Raw genomic sequence first — 9,091 nt, 5'->3', positions numbered from 1 at the left:
CAGCAACTATAATTGAAGAAACACAATAGTGGAACTTCAGTTGGTGTGAAATAATACAATTTAAAGATAGTTTTTAAATCCTTAAAGTATAACTAAAAGGTTAATCTTCATCTATTTATGACTAGTTTATATCAATTACCAGTGAAATGTCTTTGGATGATTAGATGATCGATATGGGGGGGAAATCTTCCATTGACTTTCATTTCCAATTAATTTCAGTCCTTTTTTTATTTAAAGATCTTTGAGAGAATGTGATTGATGCTTAAAACATTATTCCCACTTAATGAGAAAGCATGAGGTCCTTTGGGAAAATTATTCAGTTGGTTGTAATTGACTTAGCAAGAGAGAACTGAGTTTTTCAAGAGCCTCTAGCTCATGAAAAAATATTCTCTAAAAATTGATCTTGGGTTCCATAGAAACAACCATGTTGATTTACCAACCTGTGATGTCCCTAACTCACACTGGTTGAAGCTATGTTCAGGACTGCTAGCATCATGGGTAGAAAACTATATACACAAGCTTTAAGATTTCATGAACTTTCATTGACTGATGACTGAATTAGTTTAAAATGAGAGTACAGGTGTCAATTGCTTGGCCATGAAGTTAGGTGAAATCTCTTTCCGTGTTTTCTTGAATATATTCATGGCTTTTCCTAATGTTTCTCTGTAGCTCTCATGGGCTTTCACTGTGACATTTTTCTAGTCCCTTCTCCTCTCTTGCCTGGGTTCTACTTCTGGCTTCACTTTCTACTTGTATCAGTAAAAATACCTAACCTCTCCTATTGATATAAAAGGGGTAGAGATTTCCATCCTCAGATTTGTAAAACTTAGTGTATGCATACCTAGTGCTTAGCATAGAGCCAGGTGTGTAGAAACCTTTCAAAAGATGTTAGCAGTTATCAATATTGCTATTGTTATCAACAAATAAAAACATTTCCTTAAAACCTTGCTACCTCAAGTGGGAATTATGGATTAGCAGATGAACTAATCTGAACAATGGGTTTTCTTCTCAGGGGATGAAATGTTTTGATGAAGGCACATTTATCTTTATTTTTTTTAATCAGATCCTTTTGCAGTGTTCACTTTTGTGTGTAATGAGATTATACAAGAATGTTGTGATATAGGAAAGGAAGCCATCTTGCTATAATCATGTGCTAAACAGCCCTAAAAAGTTCAAAAGCAATGGATGTAAGAAAAATTTGCTAAATAATGTTCACAGGAAAAACAAACAAAAAAATAAATCTTACTCTATATTTAAACCTGTCCAAATTATAGAAGACCTCCAACTTCCATTTAAAAAAATTGTATCAAGTTTTGATGGAATTATTTTATGTAATTGAAAACCATCATTTTTCAGTCTTAGAACTAGGTTAATTTCAGTATCTGTTTTGGTCCCTAGACTCTTCATTATAAGAGAGATTTATTATATTAAATATGAGACGTGTAATTTTAAAAGCACTGAGAGAATGGTTAGAAATTATCGTGTGGATTTCCTCTGAAGTCTGAACTTCAAGAATAGTATTACAGCTCAAATATCGTCTACCTGCCTTTCCTGCCCTCCTGCCCAGCCCCCCACACCAGGTATCTAATACATACATAAACAAATATTAGAAGTCGTAGAGAAACACACATTTCCAAACTTCATATTTTAAAAAAAGCATAAAATGATGAGCAGTTAAACCTAGTAAGTGAAAGTAAATAATCACTCAATTATTTTCAATGAAAATAAGAATTTAAGATACAAGTGCACTTAGAATGAGGACTTTGCCTAGAATGATTAACAACTTACATGCCATGGCAAAGAAAAAAAAAAGTCCTGGTTTAATAATATTTAGTATATTGAAAACATCTGTTTATTTATTAAATGGGTATTCTCTGGTTATGTGCCACATGACAGTATGTTGAAAAATGAGAAAGGAAGGACAGAGCTGCTGCTTGTCTAGAGCTTACTTTTTAGTTAGAGGTTGGGGGATAGTTGAAGGAATACAGATAATAAACAAGTAAAAAATAGATGAATATGATGATGATTTTGAATAGTGATATAAGCCATGAAGTAAGTAAATCAAAGGCATGTGTGAGAGACTGACAAGGATGCTGTTTTAATTTGGGTGGTCAGGTTAGACCTCTTTGAAAAGGTGAGAAAAATGTTTGTGTTTTGTTTGCTAAATAAGGCTTCATCTCCCTGCCATTGTCAAACTCCCCTCCCTATCACCACCCTAAAGAACTGAAGATTTATCATGGGGAGAGACTCGAGAAAATGGTCATATCAAAATGTAGAGTACCCTATTATATGCTGAGAGGAAAAGTTTGGAGGACTAAATGAATCAAGAGCTCTTAAGCATACTCAGTAGGGAAGGGTAAAGACAGGGACTCAGTTCAAAACAAACAAACAAGAAAAACCTATCTGATAAGGGGTTGATGTCCAACATATATAAGGAACTCAATAGCATAAAAACAAATAACCTGATTTAAAAATGGGCAAATGACTTGAATAGAAACTTTTTTCCCCCAAAGAAGATATACAAATAGCCAACAGATACAAGAAAAGGTACTCAATATCACTAATTATCAGGGAAATGCAAGTCAAAACCACAATGAGATGATACCTCTTAACCTATTAGGATGGCTATTAACAAAGACAAGAGATAACAAATGTTGGCAAGGATGTAGAGAAAAGGGTACCCTTGTGCACCGTGGGTGGAAGTGTAAATTGGTGGAGTCATTACACTGACAGTATGGAGGTAGACCCAAAAATTAAAAATAGAATTACCATATGACCAGCAATCCCACTTCTGGGGTTAATATACAAAGGAAATGAAATCAGTGTCTTGAAGAGATAACTGAATTTCTATGATCATTGCAGTGTTATTCATACTTGAGATTTGCTGAGAGAGGATACATTAGGTGTTCAACACACACAATGACTATGAGGTGATGGATATGTGAATTAGCTTGATTATGGTACGCATTTCACAATGGACGCATATATCAAATTGCCAACCTTAAATATACAGTTATATTCGTGATATATATATAAATATTATTTTTATTTGTCAATTATACCTCAGTAAAGCTGGAAAAAATATTAAGACACCTCACAAAGAGAAAAGGACACTGAAGTTCCCAGAAACCAGCCCACGGAATGAAAAGCATTAATTACTGAGTAAATGAATAAGCTTTGCTTGTCTCATAGGAATTTCCAGTGCGAACATCCAGAATCTACACTAAATATAAATATCGAATGTTTGATAAATACACTACCCTGTATGTTAGTTAAAATATTAATCCATATTGGGGATATATTCCATAACTCTAAGAAAGGGGGCATACTAGCCAGATAAATCCCATATAACTAATTATCTTAGAGAATTTATGATAAAAGAACTGGTTGAAGAAGCTACCCTTGACTTTACAGTAAGATTTTTGAGGTCAGGAACTATCTCTCGTACCAATTTATATAAATAAATATCTAGCAGCGTTGGCCGTTGGCATTTCAAACTGTAATTGGAGATCATTGAATGGGAATCCTTTCAACTGTAAGTTACAAGTTGATGCAAGAATGGAAGGCTACAGGCTTCATGAAGGCAGGGACCAAGTTAAATTACTACCTCGGGACCTGGCAAATGGCAGATACTCAAAAGTGACTACTGAATTATTTGGTGTTTTTCGCCTGCTGAAGAGAACTTAAGAGACCTGCTAGTTAACTTCAAATACCTAAAAAAATTGGTTCTATATTATTTTAATTAAACTTGATTTGTTTATGACTAAAGCACTAAACCAGGGACTGGGAATTACAAGCAAGAAATTCCAAAATAAGGATGAATATTGTTGTCATTGGTTAGTTTTACCTGTTCCTGGATTCTTAAGTCCCATGATTAAGCCTAACACCAGGAGAACAGGGAAGAATATTCCTTCCATGCCAAAGAGAAGAAATTAGTGGATATTTATTGACTAATAATCTCATTTCTTAAACATAATGCCCATGTGAATCTTCATCTTCAAGGATTCCATTATATTTGATACCTTTTTTACCTATACGTAGCAATACCTCTTTATATAGTTGTTAAGGAATCCATATAAAGAATATTTCATCAACCCAGAAAGTTGCTGTATTCAATGTTACTTCCCATCCAACCACAGGGAACTGCTACTATGATTTTTATCACTAGAGATTAAATTTGCCTGTTATTGAACTTCATTTAAAAACAAAATGGAGGGGAACCTGGGTGGCTCAGTCTGTTAAGCATCTGCCTTCAGCTCAGGTCATGATCTCAGGGTCCTGCTCAGTGGGGAGCCTGTTTCTCCCTCTCTCTGCCCCTCTGATCATTCTCACCATCTCTCTCTCTCTTTCTCTCTCTCTCTCAAATGAATAAATCTTTAAAAAAAAAATAAAAACAAAATGGAATCTTGCAATCTGTATATGTTTTGCCTGGCTTTTTCCATTCACCATAGTGATTTGAGATGCAATGATGTTTTTGTGTTTGGTAATAGTTCATTGTTTTTTATTGCTGAATAATATTTATATGCATATGACAAAATATGTTCTCTTATTGATTGACATTTGAGTTATTCCAGTTTGGGACTATTTTAAATAACTGTTTTAAAATTCTTGTACAAGTCTTTCAGAGGCCACACATGTTTAATTTCTCTTGGATAAACTCGTAACAGTGAACTATGGGGTAAGGACATGTTTAACTTTATGAGAAAAACTTAACAATTTTCTAAAGGTGTTTTGCTTTTTTTATACACTATCAATAATGTCATGAGAGTTCCGGTTCTTCCGGATTGTCATCAACATGTACTGTTGTGATTTCATTTATTTATTTCATTTATTTATTTATTTATTATTTTTTATTTTTTTAGTGAAATTTCTGTTCATGTCTTTTGGACATGTTATTAATTAGATTGTCATTTAATTATTGATATGTAGGGGTTTTGTATGTTACCTATATATTCAGATAGGTACAAGGTCTTCTTTAATTTTGTATTGCAAATATTTTCTTAGAATATGTCTTATCTTTGTTGTGGTTAATGGTGATCCATGATGAGAATTTTTGTTTGAGTGTAGTTGATGCAATGTTACATTGATTTCAGGTGTACAACATAGTGATTCAGCAACTCTACATATGTCGATCTCACCACAAGTTAGCTACCACCTGTCAGCATACAGTGCTATTAAAATACAATTGACTATATTGCCTATGCTGTACCTTTTATTCTGGTGATTTAGACATTCCATAACTGGAAGCCTGCATATCCCACTTTCCTTTATCTATTTTGCCCACCTTCCCACCCCTCCTCTAGCAACCATTAATTTTCTGTATTCATATGTCTGATTCTGCTCTTTGTTTATTCCTTTTTATTAGATTCCATTCATAAGTGACATCACGTGGTATTTGCATTTCTCTGTATGACTTATTACACTTAGCATAAAACCCTCTAGGTCCATCCATGTTGTCACAAATAGCAAGATCCCACACTTCTATCAATGCATATGTGGGTTGCTTCCATATCTTGGCTATTGTAAATAATGCTCCCATAAACATAAGGGTGCATATATCTTTTTTAGTTAGTGTTTTTGTTTTCTTTGGGTAAATACCCAGTAGCGGAAATACTGAGTCATACTGTATTTCTATTTATTTATTTGTTTTTGTTTGTTTGTTTTTGAAGAGCCTCCATTCCACATTGGCTGTACCAATTTACATTCCCACCAACAGTGCGCAAAGATTCTTTTTCTCTTCACATCCTTCACATCACTTGTTATTTCTTGGCTTTTTGAGTCTAGCCATTCTGACAGGTATGAGGTGATATCACATTGTGGATTTGATTTGCATTTCCCTGATGATTAGTGATGTCAAGCATCTTTTCATGCATCTGTTGGCCATCTGTATGCCTTTGGAAAAATGTATATTTAGGTTCTTTTCCAATCTTTTAATTGGATTGTTTTTCTGGTGTTGAATTGTATGCATTCTTTATATGTTTCAGATATCAGCCCCGTATCAGATATATCATTTGCAAATATCCTCTCCCACTCAGTAGGTTGCCTTTCTGTTTCGTTGATGGTTTCCTTTGCTGTGCAAAAGTTTTTAGTTTGATGTAGTCTCAGTTATTTATTTTTGCTTTTGTCATCCTTGCTCAAGGAGACAGATACTCCCAAATATTGCTAAGACCAATATCCAAGAGTTTACACCTTATGTTTTCTCTTAGGAGTTTCATGGTTTCAGGTCTTATATTTAAGTCTTTAATCCATTTGAGTTTATTTTAGTATATGGTGTAAGAAGGTTGTCCAGTTTCATTCTTTGCATATAGCTGTCTAGTTTTCCTAATACTATTTATTAAAGAGATGATCTCTTTGCTCGTTATATGTTCTTATGTTTCTTGCCTCCTGTGACATAAATTAATTGACCATATAAGTGTAAATTTATTTCCAGGCTCTCTATTCCACAGATCTGTGTCTATTTTTATACCAGTATCATACTATTTTGATTACTATAACTTTGTAATATAGTTTGAAATCTGGGATGATAAAACCTCCAGCTTTGTTCTTTCTCAAGATTACTTTAGTATTTGGGGTCTTCTGTGGTTCCATACAAATTTCAGAACTATTATAGTTCTGTGAAAAAAACTATTGGTATTTTGATAGGGATTGCATCAAATCTGCAGATAGTTTTGGGTAGTGTTGATATTTAAAGAATATTAATTCTTCCAAATCTTGAGCATGGCATATCTTTCCTTTTTTGTGTGTGCTATCTTCAATTTCTTTCACCATTGTCATATAGTTTTTAGAATATAAGTCTTTCACTTCCTTGGTTAAATATATTCATAGGTATTTTATTCTTTTGACACAATTGTAAAAGAGATTGCTGTCTTAATTTCTCTTTCTGCTAGTTTGTTATTAGTATATAGAAACACAACAAATTTCTGTATAGTAATTCTGCACCCTACAACTTTACTGAATGTATTAGTTCTAATAGTTTTTCAGTGGAGTCTTTCAGGTTTTCTATATTAAGTGTCATGTCATCTGCAAATAGTGACAGTTTTACTTCTTACCAATTTGGATGTCTTTTATTTCTTTTACTTGTCTGACTATTGTGCCTAAACCTTTCAGTACTGTGTTGAATTAAAGTGACAAGAGTGGACATCCCTGTCTTGTTCTTAATCTTAGAGAAAAACACTTTAGGCTTCTTGCCATTGGGTATGTTAGTTGTGGGTTTGTCATATGTGGCCCTTATTATGCTGAGGTATGTTCCCTCTAAACACAATTTGTTGAGAGTTTTTTAATCAGAATGGGTGTTGAATTTTGTCAAGTGCTCCTTCTACATCTATTGAGACCATTATATGATTTCTACTGTTCATTTTGTTGTATGATGTATCATGTAGATTGACTTCCAAATAGTAAACCATCCTTCATCCCTGGAATAAATCCAACTTGATTGTGGTGAATTATTCTTTTAATGTATTGGTGAATTCGGTTTGCTAATATTTTGTCAAAAATTTGTACATCTATGTTCATCAGGAATATTGGCCTGTAATTTCCTACCTTCTTTCTTCCCTCCCTTCCTCCCTTCCTCCCTCCCTCCCTCCACCAGAAGAAGTGGTTTCTATTGATGAGTTATCTCAAGAAACCAAAAAGACAATGTACCCTTTTTCAGCACACCCGATCCCTCTGGGATCTCACATTGCTCCACCTGGGGAAGGGATATAGATTGACTTTTGGCTTTCCAAAGCCCAAGTCTTTCCTCTCCAGGGGTAGCCTTGAAATTCAGTAGCAACAATGTGGTGGTGTTTTTAAGCAATGCCTGCTGTGGCTACTTAGTAACAATTATGGGCAAAGAGGTGTGGGGAAGCTTTTAGATTAGAAGAGTGATGCACAGAAAACAGAAATGTAGCCCATCAAAAGTCTCTCTGTCCTGCCTCAGTGGCTTGACCCTTCACTGGTTGCATTTCTCTTTAAGCGGCATCATGCCCTTCTGAATCCAATCAGGGATTTGTACTGCCAGTTATGTACCCAGCCCCAGAGCCATGAGGTGAGCTAGTTCAAACTTGGGCACGTTTCTGGCCCACAATGGCTTAAAGTGATCAGTGGGATATATTTTGCCACCCCTGTACATCTTTCTTGTTTTTCCATCCAGCTCAGGTTGTTTTTCCATCCAGCTCAGGGACTGCAATTTCTGAAGCACTAGTGGAATGGATATATGGTAGGAATGTCAAATTTGATGTCAAACACATATTTAGAACCATGAGTGTAACAGCATTTTCCAAACACCAAGTCCCTTCCTTGTTGTACTCCTGTCAAAAGCAAACATTGTTCACATTCTTATTATTATCCACATACTGAATTTAAGATTGATAGTCCTCTTTGAGTTGCTGCACCCACAACTCCCAATCTCAGGTCCAGTGATAGTCTTCAGAATTGGGATCTTAGGCATGACACACCAGGTGACTTCACGTACTCTCTTGGACTAGGGTGCTAATTTTCTCTTTGTGTGTATGTTGTCTTTGTCTGGTTTTGGCGTCAGAGTAATGCCGTCCTCAAGGAATGAATTTGGAAGCATTCCTTCCTCTTCATTTTTTTGAAATAGTTTGAGAAGCATAGATACTAATTCTTTAAATGTTTGGTAGAATTCACCCGGGAAGCCATCTGGTCCTGGACTTTTGGTTTTTGATTATTGATTCAATTTCATTACTAGTATTCAGGCTGTTTGTTTTATATTTCTTTCTGATTAAGTCTTGGAAGATTCTATGTTTCTAGGAATTTATTCAATTCTTCTAAATTGTCCAATATCCTGGCATATAAGTTTTTGGAGTAGTCTCATAATCTTTTGTGCTGTCAGTTATAACTTCTCCTTCATTTTCTTATTTTATTTATTTGAGTCCTCTCGTTTGTTTTTTTCTTAATTAGCTTGGATAAATATTTATAAGTTTTGTTCATCTTTCAAATATCTGGATTTAATTTCATTAATCTTTTCTATTGTTTTTTAGCCTATATTTTATTTATTTCTGCTCTGATCTTTATGTCCATTTTCCTGTTACCTTTGAGCTTTGTTTTTTTCTATTTCCTTTGGTTGAAAGGTTAGATTATTTATTTGTTT

At 34.5% G+C, this 9,091-nt stretch overlaps 1 pseudogene; it reads right to left on the bottom strand.

The window, feature by feature from the left end:
- Positions 1-7,930: 7,930 nt before the first annotated feature.
- LOC118540190 (ubiquitin-fold modifier-conjugating enzyme 1 pseudogene) lies at positions 7,931-8,428 on the bottom strand (annotated as a pseudogene).
- Between the last annotated feature and the right edge of the window lie 663 nt (positions 8,429-9,091).

Source organism: Halichoerus grypus, chromosome 7, assembly GCF_964656455.1.
Source record: "Halichoerus grypus chromosome 7, mHalGry1.hap1.1, whole genome shotgun sequence".
NCBI classification, from domain to species: domain Eukaryota; kingdom Metazoa; phylum Chordata; class Mammalia; order Carnivora; family Phocidae; genus Halichoerus; species Halichoerus grypus.
This window is presented reverse-complemented; position numbering and strand designations above follow the sequence as displayed.